The following is an 18,757-nucleotide window of genomic DNA, read 5'->3' on the forward strand; positions in this document are numbered from 1 at the left end:
AGCTTTTTTCTTTACTGATGGGAGGTAGTTGCCTGGATTGCGGGGATGGCTTAGTTGGCTTCTGATGTTGGGTAGTGGTATATGGCTTAGGTGGTAAGCTTATAGATGACGACTTCCGAACGACTTCAATTTCAATTGGAGAGTTTCCCCCACAGTTACATTGACAAGTGCATATGCTTGTGCTTGAATCTGTGGTCTGAGTGTGTGGAGGTACCGCACTTAGCGATTGGTATCTTAAGGGATGATGAAATAGAAGTAGCAAAAACTGGTAGTTGCATAGCTTTGGAAGCTTTTTAAGCTTCACCATAGGATATGCCTCTCTTTACTTTGAACTCCTGAATTTTCCTTTCCTCATTGTAAGTAAACCTTACACTTTCCGCTCGACACTGATTGATCCCTGGAGCAGTTTACACATTTCAGAGAAAGTGTAAAAGAATTACCCGATTCATGAGCTGAACCATCACAACTGCCACACGCATCCTCCTTATTACATTCCATAGTGGAATCGCCAAATCTTTGACATTTGTAGCATCACATTGGGTTAGAAACACACAGGCGAACCTTAAGACAAATATAGCCTGCAAGGGTATGTTCAGGTAATTCTGGAGTACTAATCATTACAATAAATGTTGCCCATTTTTCCAATTTATCATTTACTCTCCTCATATAGTTCTGTACTTCTGTGACACCTATGTTTTTCCATTCTTTCCCTAACTCTGCGGAGTCCACCTCCATTATATCTGAACAGGTAAATTCACCCTTACTAAAGTTAAGGGTGTTATGCAACTCAATCTTGACTGGGTAGTCACCTAACACCTTACATCCCAGAAACTTAGATGTTTGGTTTGAATTAGCAGTTTCAACTAGAGGTGTTCCACTAAGAAGTTGTTTGACACATTTTAGAGACCCAGCAATACCTTCCAATGCCTTGTGAATATAGAAAGGGGGAGACCTTCTCAAAGGTTCCCCCCCTGTTCACTTGGTTACAATGAAAGTGTTATGGTACACTAATTCCCTGTTATGATCATTCCGAGACTTCTTTTTGGGAGGACAGACCGACCGAGCTCTCTTTGAGGAGTGGTGAAGTACTACCTGATGGTACACCCATCCTGTCAGGTGTAGTAGTTGGATGAGACTGTTTCTTAGGGATAGCATGAGATGCTTTGGAAACAACTGTCAATCCAGGCAGAGCCCTGAATGCCAGAGCAAGCCTTGTACAACTGGGGGATGGCAGGTGCCCCAGAGGTTGCCCACTAGAAACAGTTTTACCTCAACAACCATTAACCTCATCAGCACATAGCACACCTTGAGGTAGAGTTTTTTTTTTTTTTTTTTTTTTTTTTTTTTTTTTTTTTTTTTTTTTCCGTAGAGGTGTGTACCTTCCTCGCAGTCTGGGCAGTGAAGCTAAGACCCCCCACATTCTCCAAAACACACAACATTCCACTGCTGCACTGCACAGTGGTCACTGAAGCATGCCCAGAGCTTACGATGACAGAGGACTGGTGGCGCTTACCAGCTCAGGAATCCCGGGGTCGCCAAGCCTGTACTCAGCAAACAAATGCTGAACCCCTGAGGGAGCCGAAAAACATCGATGCCGATGACAAAGGCACACACAACACCACAGTCAGTCCGAGAGCCATCAGTGTACATGAAGGTACCATCGCGAAGTTCCGTGCGTAGGTCGTGAAACTGAAGACAATAGAGTGAGGCTGGAGTAGTGCTCTTAGGAAGCAAATGAAGGCCAAGGTTAACACGCTGCACACAAAGCTGAGGTGGTGAAGGGTTCACACCCATCAGGAATGTGGCAGGTAGTGTGAAGTTAAGCTACCAGAGCAAGAGCCGAAAGCAAACTCCAGGAGGTAAAAGTGAAGAGGGACACACCCCATATTGGTGATCAAAGGAGAAGAAGGCAGACAATCCCCTCATGAGTATCCCTACTACAAGTAGAGGATTTGGCCGGGTGTCGACAGGACATTTGAGTGTGGTTGAAACGATGACACTGGTAGCATCGCATTGGGTACAGAACATATGGTCGCACTGTGACAACTTCATAACCTACTTTGATCTGGGATGGAAGCACCACTATCAAAAGTGAGAAAAAGAGTGCATGTGGGCACTAAGGATGCACCTAATTTTTTTATCACCCAATTAACAGCAATTACGCCTTGATCAGAGAGTTATGTTTGAATTTCTGCCTCCTTCAGACCATCGAGCAGCCTAGTGTAAATAACACCACGGGAAGAATTCAGCGTTCTATGAGCCTCAACACAAACAGGATAGCCATGGAGAAGCAAAGCGGCAAGCAGTAGTTGTTCTCGAGAGTCAAAAGTAGTCTCCAAAAGCAAAGTTCCATTGTGTAAACGAGAGCAAGATTTCAAAGGGCCGGCAATTGCATCAACGCCTTTCTGAATAAGAAACAGATTTACCATTGCAAAGGACTGATTGTCTTCACTGCGTGAAACCAAGAAAAACTGTGATGCAGCTGAGAGGGTCTTTGAATCGGGAGCTTCATTCCATTTACGTATGGTAGATGTGGACTGCAAAGATGACGATTCGCTCATTGCCAGCGTCTCCGATGGCGCACTCCTACCAACTGCTGGGAGACAAGTTTCCTGTGGGAGGGTGGTGGGGGTGAAGGTGGAGGATGCAAAAAGCAGGGGAACACAAAAGAGACATCGTAGCTTACACAGATGGGAAAAGTCCCACTGGAGGATCATGCTATGAGTGCCCTGTGGTCCATGACAGGACCAAGGAGGCAGGTCATACCTAAGGGCTGCCTGGTGCCACCAGTTGGGAGTATATGGCAACAATACACACTTGTTTGGAAAGAAGTGCTGTGGGGGTGATTGGGGCTACAAGGAACGCGACCTCAGATGCAATGGCAGAACATGTGGAGTCTGGCAGCATGAGAGAAAACAGAATCTGCTTCTTCTTGGAGGACTACTTCCTGCCCTCCACCTCCTTAGATGATTTCGACTTCTATGAGGGCTTTACAGTCCTAGATTCTATGACAGAGGAAGGACATTAAGTCCTACAACCCCCAACTCCATGCTCCTTCAGCCACTGGCTGGTATCTGGTCAGCAGAGTCCTTGGAAGGAAGAATCCTGAGGGACCCCTTGCTGGCAAGGAATGCTGGAGGAAGGTGTTGCTACTGCAGCTTGGTAACTGACATCTCCATTGGGTAGGTTTTTTTTTTTTGTGGGGTTTAAGGGCGCACAACTACTGAGGTCATTAGCGCCCAGTCACTGTTGTTAGAGCACATGGAATCTAGTAAAACTCAAGGGGAGGGGCGGACACCAGAAAGACCTGACAAAAATGCAGATAAAATAAGTAAAAAGGTTAGATGTCTTTGGACAAGCCAGTCAAAGTTATAAAACGCAGAACACGAGCAGCTGCTCGAGCGTCATCAGCTAAAATATCCAGTAAAGTAGATGGCAGGGACAGGACAACACGAGATTGACTAAAGCGGGGACACGACAATAAAACATGGCGCACTGTTAATGCCTGACCACAAGGGTACTGCGGGGCTGGGTCACTGGAGAGCAGGTAGCGGTGGCTAAACCGGCAATGCCCAATCCGCAACCTGGTCAGAAGGACCTCCTCTCGCCGAGATGGTCGGGAGGAGGTTGTCCAAGCAGTTGGGAGCGGTTATACTGCCCGGAGCTTGTTTCCTTGGAGGGATGACCAAGCATCCCACCACAACGACACAAGCCTCTTACAGACAACCCCACGAACGTCAGATGACGGGACACATGGGAGGCTGGCCGAGGCAGGAGGACTGCAGCCTTGGCTGCAGCATCCGCAGCCTCATTCCCAGGCACTCCTACATGTCCGGGAACCCACAGAAAGCTGACAGGAGAACGATTATCAGCGAAAGAATGGAGGGACTGCTGTATCCGTTGAATCAAGGGATGGACCGGATAGGGAGCTCCAAGGCTCTGAAGAGCACTGAGCGAGTCAGAGCAGAGTACATACGATGAATGGCGGTGGCGGCGGGCATACTGAACGGCCTGATGGAGAGCAAAAAGCTCGGCCGTAAAGCTCGAACATTGGTTGAGGAGCCGGTATTTAAAGGTGGCGGCCCCGACGACAAAGGCACAGCCGACACCATCGTCAGTTTTGGAGCCATCGGTGTAAATAAAGGTGTGACCGGCAAGTCGAGCACGAAGTTCGACAAACCGTGAGCAATACACTGCAGCCGGAGTACCCTCCTTCGGGAGTGAGCTGAGGTCGAGATAAATATGAACCGTAGCCTGGAGCCAAGGTGGTGTCAGGCTCTCACCCTCTCTGAAGGTGGTAGGGAGGGCAAAATCCAATTGTCGAAGCAGGCAACAGAAGCGGACTCTGGGGGGGGCAGCAGGGCAGACACATACAACCCGTACTGATGGTCAAGAGAATCGGCGAAGAAGGACTGGTAAGAGGGGTGGTCGGGCATAGACAACAGCCGGCAGGCATACCGACACAGCAGTACGTCGCACCGGTAGGTCAATGGTAATTCGGCAGCTTCAGCATAAAGACTCTCGATAGGACTAGTGTAGAAGGCTCCGGTCGCAAGACGTAACCCCCGATGGTGGATGGAGTTGAGACAGCATAAGAGGGATGGCCGAGCAGACGAGTAGACGAAGCTCCCATAACCCAGCTTCGATCGGACTATGGACCGATACAAGCGAAGCAGGACAGTGCGATCCTGCTCCCCAAGATGAACCACTAAGAACTCTGAGGACATTAAGGGAACGTGTACAACGGGTCGCCAAATAAGAGACATGCGGAGACCAACACAGTTTCCTGTCCAATGTGAGCCCTAGAAACTTAGTTGTTTCCACGAATGGGAGAACAACGGGACCGAGATGTAAGGATAGCGGAAGGAACGCTTTATATCGCCAAAAGTTGATACAAACCGTCTTCTCTTCAGAGAACCGGAAGCCATTTGCCACGCTCCATGAGTATAGGCTGTCTAGACAACGCTGAAGGCAGCGCTCCAGGAGGCATGTTCTCTGGGCACTGCAGTAGATCGCGAAGTCATCGACAAAGAGAGAGCCTGAGACATTAGGTGGAATGCAATCCATAATTGAATTGATCGCGATGGCAAAAAGGGCTACGCTCAAGACGGAGCCCTGAGGCACTCCATTCTCCTGGAGGAAGACGTCGGACAATACGGAACCCACACGTACCCTAAACTTTCGATCCGTTAAAAACGAATCAATAAAAAGGGGCAGGCGACCGCGTAGACCCCACCTGTGCATAGTGCGGAGGATACCTCCTCTCCAACAGGTATCATAAGCCTTCTCCAAATCGAAGAACACGGCTACCGTTTTGCGCGGAGCGGCGGCGACGAAAGCCGCATTGGACATTGGTAAGTAGCCGTCAAGATTCAAGAATCCAGACTAACCGAGCATTAACCATGCGCTCCATCACCTTACAGACACAGCTTGTAACAGAAATGGGGCGGTAACTAGAAGGAAGGTGTCTATCCTTCCCGGGTTTGGGTATAGGAACAACGACGGCGTCACGCCAACGCATGGGGACCTGACCTTCGGTCCAGACGCGATTGTAGGTACGAAGAAGGAAGCTTTTGCCCGCCGGAGAAAGGTGTGCCAGCATCTGAACGTGAATGGCATCTGGTCCCGGAGCAGAGGACCGGGACAGTGCAAGTGCACGTTCGAGTTCCCGCATAGTAAATGGGGCATTATAAGTTTCCAGATTCAGCGAGTGGAAGGAAGGTCGCCGAACCTCTTCTGCCTCTTTCCTGGGAAGGAAGGCAGGGTGGTAATGGGCGGAGCTTGAAACCTCCGCGAAAAACCGGCCGAAGGCGTTGGAGACAGCCACAGGATCAACAAGGACCTCATTACCTGAGGTCAGGCCAGGTATCGAGGAGTGGGCCTTAATGCCCGACAGCCGGCGCAGGCCACCCCAAACGACAGAAGAGGGAGTAAAACTGTTAAAGGAGCTGGTGAAAGAGGCCCAACAATCTTTTTTGCTGTCTTTGATGACTCTACGGCATTGCGCTCGGAGTCGTTTGTATCCAATACAATTCGCCAACGTAGGATGGCGGCGAAAGGTGCGTAAAGCACGTCGTCGAGCACGGATAGTGTCTCTACAAGCCTCATTCCACCAGGGGACGGAAACGCGACGTGAAGAAGAGGTAGTACGAGGAATGGAACGTTCGGCAGCATTGATGATAACAGCCATGAGGTATTCGACCTGACTGTCACAACTGAGAAAATCGTGGTCCGGAAAGGTCGCCAGGGAGGAGTAAAGTCCCCAGTCAGCTTTCAGTATGTTCCAGCTCGAAGGACGTGGGGATGGGGTGTGGTGTAGGAGACGAACGACACAGGGGAAGTGGTCGCTCGAATAGGTGTCAGAAAGGACATACCACTCGAACCGACGGGCAAGAGTGGTAGAACAGATCGAGAGGTCCAAGTGGGAGTAGGTATGAGTAGAGTCCGAGAGGAAAGTCGGGGTGCCAGTATTGAGGCAGACAAGATTGAGATGGTTGAAGACATCCGCCAAGAGGGAGCCTCTTTGACAGGATGCAGGAGAGCCCCAGAGATGGATGATGGGCATTGAAGTCGCCAAACAATAAAAACGGCGGGGGAAGCTGAACGATCAGGTGCATCATGTCAGCCCGACTAACAGCAGATTACGATGGAGTGTAGATGGTACAAACTGAAAAAGTAAAAGCAGAAAGAGTAATACGGACAGCTATTGCTTGGAGTGGGGTGGTCAATGGGATGGGATTGTAATAGACATCGTCCCGAACGAGCAACATGACCCCACCATGAGCTGGGATACCGTCCACAGGGGTGAGGTCATACCGCTCCGAGGTATAGTGGGTAAAGGCAATACGGTCAGTCGGGCACAACTTGGTTTCCTGGAGACACAGGACGAGCGGACAGTGCAGGTGGAGGAGCAGTTGTAATTCCTCCCGATTAGATCGAATACCTCTTATGTTCCAATGTAACAAGGCCATCGCTAGTCAAAAAAGAGGGGGAACGAGACAGGGGAAGAGCTGGTCACCTCGACGGCCGCAGAGGGCCAGGTTTCGAGGGAACAACGCTACAACCGGCGGGAGGCGGATCCTGTTCCATCGAGTCGTCACCAGTTGCGGCCGCTGTCCCTGGTTGTGTAGGAGGGGCAGCATCATTTGCCGACGAGAGGCCAGCTGAGCGCCTGGCAGCAGAGCGTCCCGGCGAAACTGAGGACGGTCGGGAGCAGCGACTCACGGATGGAGCGTCAGACGAAACGCGCCGGGGTGGAGAGGGGGATAGAGACTACTTCTTGGAGGCCTTCTTGGAAGTCCGAGGAGGCACAGGGATGGTGGACTGGACCCGAAGAAGGTCCTCACGTGCGGGGTCCGTTTTGGAATGCCGGACCTCGGAAGCTGGGGTCTGGAACGTTTCCCCGATGGACGCCTGAGAAGAGGATCGCTTCTCAGGCGGCGGGGCGGGGGGGGGGGGGGGAGAAAGGGTGGGCCCTGGGGCAGAGGGGGCGAGGGCCACGGGGGAGGATGATTTGGAAGGGAGGGATTTGGGAGGCGGAGGCAGAGACCCCGGATGGGGGAGGAGGTGGAGGGGGGACAGGATAGGGGTGAGGATACCGTGGAAGGAGTGGACACAACTGAGGCAAACGAAGTGGTCAACGTCACAGCATGGAGGCGGTCATACTTCTTCCTGGCCTCAGAATAAGAGAGCCGATCTAAAGTTTTGAGTTCTTGAATCTTCTTCTCCTTCTCATATGCGGGGCAGTCTGAGGATCTAGGCAAGTGGATGCCAGGACAATTAACGCACCGAGGTGGTGGGGTGCATGTATGTTCCTCACGAAGAGGACGTCCACAATCGCCACAAAGGGGCTCAGCCTCACACCGTGACGACATGTGCCCAAAGCGCAAACACCGAAAACAGCGCATAGGAGGCGGGACTTAGGGTTGCACGTCGCACCGGTAGCACATCACCTTATCACCTTTACCTTCTCCGGGAGAACGTCCCCCTCGAAGGCGAGGATAAAGGCCCCGGTGTCGATGCGACGGTCTTTGGGGCCGCACTGGACTCGCCGGATGAAATGCACGCCTCAGCGCTCCAGGTTGGCCCTGAGCTCCTCATCAGATTGCAGCAGGAGGTCCCGATGAAAAATAACCCCCTGCATCCTATTTAGTGCCAGATGTGGGACAATGGACACTGGGATGTCCCCTAGGCGGTCGCACGCCTGGAGCGCCGCCGACTGTGTGGCGGAGGTGGTCTTTATAAGAACGGACCCCGAACGCATCTTACTGAGAGCCTCGATTTCCCCGAAGATGTCCTCAATGTGCTGAACAAAGAACATGGGCTTGGAGGTGGCGAACGTCCCCCCATTGGTTCGAGAACAGACCAAATAGCGGGGGAAGTACTTCGCCCCAAGCCGGCGGGCCTGTCCCTCCTCCCAGGGAGTGGCCAAGGGGGAAATGGCAGGAGAACCAGAACTAGAAACAATACCTTTCCTTTTGAAAGACTCGGCCGCAGAGCACCTGATACGTGTTGACGTTTCATCTGCGAAACGTCCGCCCCGATACCACCCACTCCGACCAGGGGCTCTCCCCACGGGCGCCACCCAGCCTCAGCAAGGGCCACCTGGCAGGATGACCATTGCCGGGAGTCCTGATGCCCCAAGGAGACGGGCATCTACTCCTTGTCCGACGTGGGGAGGGTGCAGCTCAGGTATCGGCAGTACGATCCCTGTGTTGTCAGGGGGCTACAACCTAGAGGGTACATGACGACCCCACCACAACGGGCTGGCTACCGTGCTGGATTTCGGGTGCCATGGGAAGTCCATCATGATCGTAGGTGCAGATGGGGACGCACTATGGGCGTAACTTGTACAACCCATCAGGCGTTTAGGCCCAATTTAAGGAATAGTGGGTATGGTTACAACGCCGGTACAATGCTGAGTGCCAAGGTCTTAGTGCACTGAGGACCAGTGGTACACCACGTAAGGCGTCCTACCCCAAAAGGCTCGTACTTCTGTAGAATTTTGAAAAATGGAGGTCAAACCCCAAGGGGGACCATCACATGGAAGGCCGAAACGGTTGAAACTCCTTTTAGTCGCCTCTTACGACAGGCAGGAATACCTCGGGCCTATTCTTACCCCGGACCCGCAGGGGGTATTGGGTAGGGTGTCAATGCTCCCAAAGTGGGTGTGTGGTGAGCAGTAAGATGAGGGCCCCCAACCACAGAGGAATAGGTGTAGTCGAATGGGTCCACGGTCCCAATGCAGAAGACATGGAAGCAATGGTACAGTCACCATAGAAGTAGAATACGTCAGTGTCATAAGTACAGGATGTCAGCAATCTTATTTCTTCTTGGCCTATTGATGGGGAAGTTTATCAACAGTCTGTAATTCGTGGATTTTCTTTTCTTTTTGGAAAACAGTGCAGTGCCACAAACAGGGGGAATGGTTTAGTTGACACAGATGGACAGAGAGGCACAAGGAATGTTTGTGTGCAACTGAAGTCCACCATCCCTACAGATGTGGCTGCCGCAGGAATGCAAAGACATGTGTCCAACTCAAAGTGTTTGTAGCAGCACACTGGAGGAGGAAAATATGGCTTAACATCACAGCAATACACCATCATCTTGACCATCTAAGGCAATGAGTCACCCTCAAAGGCCAAGATGAGGGCTCCAATATCTACCCTATTGTCTTTTAGTCCCGGACATGACAAACAAAATGCACACCTGGTCACTCCAAATGGACAGGCAACTCATTGTCAGTTTGTAAAAGGAGACTTGTGAAAGAAGGCACTCTGCAATATACTGACACTGCGTTGGGGAGTTATAGCAACAGGAATGTCACCCAGCTGGTCACAAGTGAGCAGCACCTGTGACTGACAAGGGGGAGACCATTTTATTCAGAATGAAGCCATTTTTAATTTTTGAAATCACTGCCACCTCCCAAAACCTGTCCTCGAGGCGTTCAATGAAGAACAATGGCTTTTTAGTCAAAAAGGAATCTCCGTCTGTCCTAGCACAAACCAAGTATTGAGAGGAGCATTCCTCACCATGTCTCTGAGCCCCATGTTCCATCCATAGCATAGCTGGGGAAGGAAATGTTCTGCAGTCACTCCCGTCCACATTGTAATAAGTATTAGCTTCAGAAGAGATTGCTGGGCTCATGACGTCGCCAACAGAAGAAAGTTTTACTGGCTTCATCTGTGTATCTTCTACCACAGCACTCCCCACTCTGAATGCCCAAAGGCATCACATAGCCACAGCAACTGCTGGCCAGTCTGGAGCCCCTGTGCTCCAACCAAGATGGGCACTTACTCTTTGGCTTGTGTGGGTAGTTCCAGCTCAGGCACCAAGATTGCGATCCCAGCATAAAAGGGGCTATCACTGTGCAGGTACTTGATGACCCTCCCTTCCCCCTTCCATCACAATGGAACGGCTACCATGCTGGTTTTTGGATGTAGTACTTTTACAAGTGAGGAAGGATGCAAACAGAGGAAGGCACAGAATGTGGAATATATGCCATACTGCATGATCTCCCCTGCACGCTCTGCACTTCTGTAAAATCTGGAAAAGGAATATCACGTCAAACCCTGCAAGGGTTAAGAATGAGAAGTTGTAGAGTGCCGGAAGGGAAGAAAATGAGTGACCAGAATCACAAACCAGACCCAAGCACTGGAAGACCATCCAATGGAACGACACAGAGGAACAAAGAATAGTTGAAGGATACACTTGCACCACAGAAAGGGAAGTAACACTGCAAAGACCAGGCCCCCATGATCGCCAAGCACATACTCACAAGGGATGTGAGGCCTCAAGGGTGGAAGGGGAGGAGAAAGAGTGGGGTACCATTGACAGCAGGTTGTACTATTGCAGACTGGCAATGAGAATAAGTGCTGTCTTGTATTACAAACTATTTGCACCCCAGCCCCAGTTTGATGGTAACAATGGAGTGTTGTGTAAGATGACAAAGTTTGGGTTGCAAGTTCTGCATCATACCACATAGTGAAGAAAAGTGTTAAAACAGGCACATGGTCATGTATTATCTGGTCATGGAGACCACAGAGCCACACAGAGAAGACTACTCAAACATTACTGATGATGGAAACATAGACAAGATGGAGAGCAGCATATTAGAAATTGTTTGATGTGTGTGCAATGGCCATCAATGTGATTTGCTGCAGATGTTACCAGAAGTAAACCTTCTTAAATGATTGGAATGGATATTTCAGGAGTTGAAGCCAGATACTAGCAAGAAACTTATGCTCTGACAATAGTAGGTCATTTCTTGAATTATGTGGGGATGGCTGTCATCCCTTATCAGCAAGCTGGCATAGCAGCTCACACAATGGTGAACAACTGGTTACTGAAATGTGTTACTCCAGAAACAGTAATCACAGATCAGGGCACCCAATTTATCTCAGGGGTTGTGAAGCAGTTATGGCTTTTGTTACGTATTTACAAGCTGAGAACAAGTCCAATGCTTCCACAGGCTAACATTAGGATGGACAACAATAGGGAACAATACTACGCAACTACGTGAATAGCCATCACAATGATAAAGATACTTGGCTGGCATACATGGTCGCAGCTTATAATTCTAAAACCCATGATAGTACAGACCTGTCAACATACAGGGTGGTATATAGCTGAAAAATGCCATCATTTATTTTATTTATTTACACACCAAGTTCCATAGGACCAATTTGAGGAGCAAATCTCCAAGGTAATAGAACTTGTCGGTACACGATATTACAACATAAAAGTAATAACGATAAAAATAAAATGTTTATAAAGGCAAAAAAGTCAAGCCAAGAATCAGCTTAATTTTACAAGGAACTCGTCGACAAAATAGAAGGAGTGACCCATGAGGAAACACTTTAGTTTCGATTTGAAAGTGTGTGGATTACTGCTACGATTTTTGAATTCTTGTGGTAGCTTACTGAAAATGGATGTAGCAGTACACTGCACACCCTTCTGCACAAGAGTTAAGGAAGTCTGATCCAAATGCAGGTTGCATTTTTGCCGAGTATTAACTGAGTGAAAGCTGTTTATTCTTGGGAATAATCTGATATTGTTAACAAGAAACGACAAAAGAATATATCTACTGAGAGTCAATGTCAAAATACCCAGACTAGTGAACAGGGGTCGACAAGGGATTCGCGAACTTACACCACTTATTGTCCGAACCGCCCTTTTCTGAACCAAAAATATCCTTTTAGAATGGCAACAGTTACCCAAAGCATTTAGTACAAAGGTGCTGTAAATTCCTTTTACGTATTAAACTTTTAAATGTATGTTGACTATATCATGTGCAATAATTTGCACAATTTTTTTTTATATTGATAGCTAATAATCCTCCCCCCCCCCCCCCATGAACCATGGACCTTGCCGTTGGTGGGGAGGCTTGCGTGCCTCAGCGATACAGATAGCCGTACCGTAGGTGCAACCACAACGGAGGGGTATCTGTTGAAGGCCAGACAAATGTGTGGTTCCTGAAGAGGGGCAGCAGCCTTTTCAGTAGTTGCAGGGGCAATAGTCTGGATGATTGACTGAACTGGCCTTGTAACACTAACCAAAACGGCCTTGCTGTGCTGGTACTGCGAACAGTTGAAAGCAAGAGGAAACTACAGCCCTAATTTTTCCTGAGGGCATACAGTTCTACTGTATGGTTAATGATGATGGCGTCCTCTTGGGTAAAATATTCCGGAGGTAAAATAGTCTCCCATTCAGAACTCCGGGCAGGGACTACTCAAGAGGACGTCGTTATCAGTAGAAAGAAAACTGGCGTTCTACGGATCAGAGCATGGAATGTCAGATCCCTTAATCAGGCAGGTAGGTTAGAAAATTTAAAAAGGGAAATGGATAGGTTAAAGTTAGATATAGTGGGAATTAGTGAACTTCGGTGGCAGGAGGAACAAGACTTTTGGTCAGGGTTACAAATGCAAAGTCAAATAGGGGTAATGCAGGAGTAGGTTTAATAATGAATAAAAAAATAGGAATGCGGGTAAGCTACTACAAACAGCATAGTGAACGCATTATTGTGCCCAAGATAGACACGAAGCCCACGCCTACTGCAGTAGTGCAAGTTTATATGCAGACTAGCACAGCAGATGACGAAGAAATTGAAAAAATGTGTGATGAAATAAAAGAAATTATTCAGATGGTGAAGGGAGACGAAAATTTAATAGTCATGGGTGACTGGAATTCGAGAGTAGGAAAAGGGAGAGAAGGAAACATAGTAGGTGAATATGGATAGGGGGTAAGAAATGAAAGAGGAAGCCGCCTGGTAGAATTTTGCACAGAGCACAACTTAATCATAGCTAACACTTGGTTCAGGAATCATAAAAGAAGGTTGTATACATGGAAGAAGCCTGGAGATACTGACAGGTTCAGATAGATTATATAATGGTAAGAGAGAGATTTAGGAACCAGGTTTTAAATTGTAAGACATTTCCAGGGGCAGATGTGGACTGACCACAATCTATTGGTTATGAACTGTAGATTAAAACTGAAGAAACTGCAAAAAGGTGGGAATTTAAGGAGATGGGACCTGGATAAACTGACTAAACCAGAGGTTTTACAGAGTTTCAGGGAGAGCATAAGGGAACAATTGACAGGAATGGGGGAAAGAAATACAGTAGAACAAGAATGGGTAGCTTTGAGGGATGAAGTAGTGAAGGCAGCAGAGGATCAGGTAGGTAAAAAGACGAGGACTAGTAGAAATCCTTGGGTAACAATAAATATTGAATTTAATTGATGAAAGGAGAAAATATAAAAATGCAGTAAATGAAGCAGGCAAAAAGGAATACAAAGTCTCAAAAATGACATCGACAGGAAGTGCAAAATGGCTAAGCAGGGATGGCTAGAGGACAGATGTAAGGATGTAGAGGCATATATCACTAGGGGTAAGATAGATACTGCCTACAGGAAAATTAAAGAGACCTTTGGAGAAAAGAGAACCACTTGTATGAATATCAAGAGCTCAGATGGAAACCCAGTTCTAAGCAAAGAAGGGAAAGCAGGTAGGTGGAAGGAGTATATAGAGGGTCTATACAAGGGCGATGTATTTGAGGACAATATTATGGAAATGGAAGAGGATGAAGAGGAAGATGAAATGGGAGATATGATACTGCGTGAAGAGTTTGACAGAGCACTGAAAGACCTGAATCGAAACAAGGCCCTGGGGTAGATAACATTCCATTAGAACTACTGACAGCCTTGGGAGAGCCAGTCCTGACAAAAGTCTACCATCTGGCGAGCAAGATGTATGAGACAGGCGAAATACCCTCAGACTTCGAGAAGAATATAATAATTCCAATCCCAAAGAAAGCAGGTGTCGACAGATGTGAAAATTACTGAACTATCAGTTTAATAAGTCACGGCTGCAAAATACTAACGCGAATTCTTTACAGACGAATGGAAAAACTAGTAGAAGTCAACCTCGGGTAAGATCAGTTTGGCTTCTGTAGAAATATTGGAACGCGTGAGGCAATACTGACCCTACGACTTATCTATGAAGCTAGATTAAGGAAAGGCAAACCCACGTTTCTAGCATTTGTAGAATTAGAGAAAGCTTTTGAAAATGTTGACTGGAATACTCTCTTTCAAATTCTGAAGGTGGCAGGGGTAAAACACAGGGAGCGAAAGGCTACTTACAATTTGTACAGAAACCAGATGGCAGATATAAGAGTCGAGGGACATGAAAGGAAAGCAGTGGTTGGGAGGGGAGTGAGACAGGGTTGTAGCCTCTCGCCGATGTTATTCAATCTGTATATTGAGCAAGCAGTGAAGGAAACAAAAGAAAAATTCGGAGTAGGTATTAAAATCCATGGAGAAGAAATAAAAACTTTGAGGTTCGCCGATGACATTGTAATTCTGTCAGAGACAGCAAATGACTTTGAAGAGCAGTTGAACGAAATGGATAGTGTCTTGAGAGGAGAATATAAGATGAACATCAACAAAAGCAAAACGAGGATAATGGAATGTAGTCGAATTAAGTCGGGAGATGCTGAGGGTATTACATTAGGAAATGAGACACTTGAAGCAGTAAAGGAGTTCTGCTATTTGGGGAGCAAAATAACTGCTGATTATGGTCGAAGTAGAGAGGATATAAAATGTAGACTGGTAGTGGCAAGGAAAGCGTTTCTGAAGAAGAGAAATCTGTTAACATCGAGTATAGATTTAAATGTCAGGAAGTCATTTCTGAAAGTATTTGTATGGGGTGTTGCCATGTATGGAAGTGAAACATGGACGATAAATAGTTTGGACAGGAAGAGAGTAGAAGCTTTCGAAATGTGGTGCTACAGAAGAATGCTGAAGATTAGATGGGTAGATCACATAACTAATGAGGAGGTATTGAATAGGATTGGGGAGAGGAGAAGTTTGTGGCACAACTTGACTAGAAGAAGGGATCCATTGGTAGGACATGTTCTGAGGCATCAAGGGATCACCAATTTAGCATTGGAGGGCAGCGTGGAGGGTAAAAATCGTAGAGGGAGACCAAGAGATGAATACACTAAGCAGATTCAGAAGGATGTAGGTTGCAGTATCTACTGGGAGATGAAGAAGCTTGCACAGGATAGAGTAGCATGGAGAGCTGCATCAAACTAGTCTCAGGACTGAAGACCACAACAACAGCTAATAAAGATCTGAAAATGTTTTACATCATGTATGTTGTTTATGTAATAGTGTATCTAAGTATGTATGTACACATAAGACAAAATTGATTACATTTGTAATGCTTAAAGACAGACAATAAATAAAGATAACAGTCTGGAAACTGGATTACCTTATTAGCCAATACTCCCAATGTTCATATTAAACAGGTTTTTAATTTTTCCAGAACAGACAGCTAAAGCGATCTCCAAAATCAGTGAAGTTACATAAATGATTAGGATGAAGTAGCAGATAAAAAATAGCAGCCGAGTAATGTAAGAGAAAGATTAGTAGTATTTTCGAAGTAGCCAGTTTCTCTGTAGTATATAGTAGTTACACACAGATATACTTAATTCTTACAATTATCAATGTGACTAATTATCATCCTCCCTCTTAATTTGCTCTTAGTATAGGCCTACTTTATATAAGTTGCCTGTAATAGCTGCTTCTGCCTATTACTGTGTTGCTTGACTACTCTACATTCATAAAGGATCTCCTTCATGGTGCAATTCACAGAACACAATATGTGAGTGAATAGCAAGTCCCCTTCCAACCACGTACCGAGCGAGGTAACTATGCCATTCTTAACAAACCGGACTCAGATTCAGAAGAAGTGGGGTTTATTTCAACCATCCTGACTTAAGTTTTCCAAAGTTGTGAAGGGGAATGCTGGGATGGTTCCTTTGCAAGACCATGGTCAACGCCCTCACTCAATCCTATCCTGTGTGGTTTAGGTTTTACGTAGGCCTATGCAAACCTTATTTCTGTAATATATCCAACATATGTGATACTATTATACTGAACAGGCAATTAAAATAAAATAAAAACTGGAATAACTAAAATAAATTAGTAAGTGAATAAATTAGCTCACAGGATGCTAATTACTTGTGAAATTTACCAATTACATTTACAAAGAGTATGACAAATTACAAGTAATGAAAATTACAAATGAAGCAGTAATGATGGGAGATCATGTAACCGTGATGGAAGCAAAAATAGAGCAGGGCCTATATCAAAATCTCACTGTTCCTAGGATGAAGTTATCTAGCCTACATAACTTGTGTATGAAGTAATTTATTTGTATTTCTACATAATGTGGACATACATTGCTGTTCTAGACACAGTGAAAAAAGGTGAAATGACCCAGCATTTACCCACTGATAAGACTCTCATTCAAGAGGAACAGTGTTCAAAGCCCAACCCATCCAACCAGTGTTAAGTTTTCGGTACTCCCCAAGTCATCAAATGTGTAGGTAAGATTGGTTCCAACAGAAAAAGGATGGAAGGATGGCCCATTTCCGGGCAATTCCAATCCAATACAAACTTGTATAGTGTTTGACGTGTCATATTCTGTTGCGCTGAATGGTCTTTCCATTATTTAACAAGCATTTACTGTAGGGCGACTAATTACATTCCTCAGAAGAATTGCTACAAGAAATCCCGCAAATGAGTAGCTTAGTTCCTGCTTTTTCCTGTAAGATGGTTTACTTGCTCCACACCAAGGAATGCAACCCTTCTCTTCAATCAAGTTTTCTTTTTTAATTTAGCTACGTATAACCAGAGAGCTGCATCAAACCAGTCTCAGGACTGAAGACCAGAACAACAACAACACCCAGCCCAATAAAATTGACAGCTGCAAATGTATTTCGCTGTTTTATAACAAAGTTACATGCCTCAATTAAATTTATTGTCAAATAAATCCAATTAATCAAAGACACTTACAGTTATTACATTTAAAAAATCAGCATTCACAACTTACAAGTAATCGCGGTATTGTTACTACAAATAAATTCACACATACCGGAGTCATACGTTGATTTTTACTGGCTGCTTCTGAATTAATCTCATCCTTTTGATGTGTCTGCGTCATTATGAATGCCCAACAACGTTCTTCACAGGAGTGTATCCAATAACTAGGCGAGATCCACAACATACGATTTAAAGAAGAGACTGTAGAAGGAATAAAATAAACATAAAACATCGGGCATTCCATTCCACGTCAACGGCCCTAAAACTATTACAAATGCTGTGTAACAACAAAATTTTGGAGCCCATAAACTCATATTCCAGATCGAAAATCATTTCTGGTATCACATCAACGGCTATAGAGTAACTCAACACGAACACTTAGATTCGTACGTTTTTATACCTTACGAGCTTCATTTAGTGACTGGAATCCATATCACAATGTGTGTCAGAAGTAGCAGGAATTACACACAAACAATTCCAATTTAGCGCTCATTGGATAATTCCCATCAGCCACCGCGCCAAAGTTCAGGGGATATATTTACCAACCGATCGATATAAAATCGATGTGTGCAGCAAATGTTTATTTTATGTCGGTAGCTAGGATCATTTTATATAACAAGCGTGTTTTTTGTCTAGTTCATAAACTGTATCTTGGTCCCCACTATAGGTGAAGACATTTTTTTAGGTTACTCAATTCGTCGTCTTTTTTTTTTTATAAACATATTTAAAATTCTTTTTGAAATAATTATGTGTACAACAATCGCTATAAATTTTCTGGTCTCCAAGATCAGTTCACGTTATGTAGACTAGATAACTCCATTCTACTAACAGTGGTATTTTGATATACTGTATTTTGTTTCCATCACGGTTACAAGATCTCCCATCATTACTGCTTCATTTATAGTTTTCATTACATTTGTAAATGTACATGGACGGTAGTGTAAGCAAACACAACATAGTTTTTTATTTGTCCTTCATCAGCATAGCAATATTTAGCACGCACAGGGTTATAACGATGATACAGTTCTATCTACTACACAGTATTTTAGTAAACACGACACTGTAGAAAATAGACTTCTCTTGCAATCCATTATTATTATTATTATTATTATTATTATTATTATTCGATTTATAGGGAAAATGGTCATATATCGTCCTTCAAATTATTATATCTATTCTTAAAATGAGCCTCTGAGTCCGAGATAATTAGGATCCTTTTATAACTCTGTGTTCGAGAACTTGAAGGCCTTCGTGATTGCTACCACCTCCGCGGTACAGGTATAAGAAGAAGCTGTCGGGGAAAGCTTGTATTGTTCATAGTGACCAATTTGTGGCCATAAGATAGCACACTCAACCTTACCATCTGCTGTGA

This window comes from Schistocerca nitens, chromosome 9 (assembly GCF_023898315.1).
Source record: "Schistocerca nitens isolate TAMUIC-IGC-003100 chromosome 9, iqSchNite1.1, whole genome shotgun sequence".
Lineage (NCBI taxonomy): Eukaryota > Metazoa > Arthropoda > Insecta > Orthoptera > Acrididae > Schistocerca > Schistocerca nitens.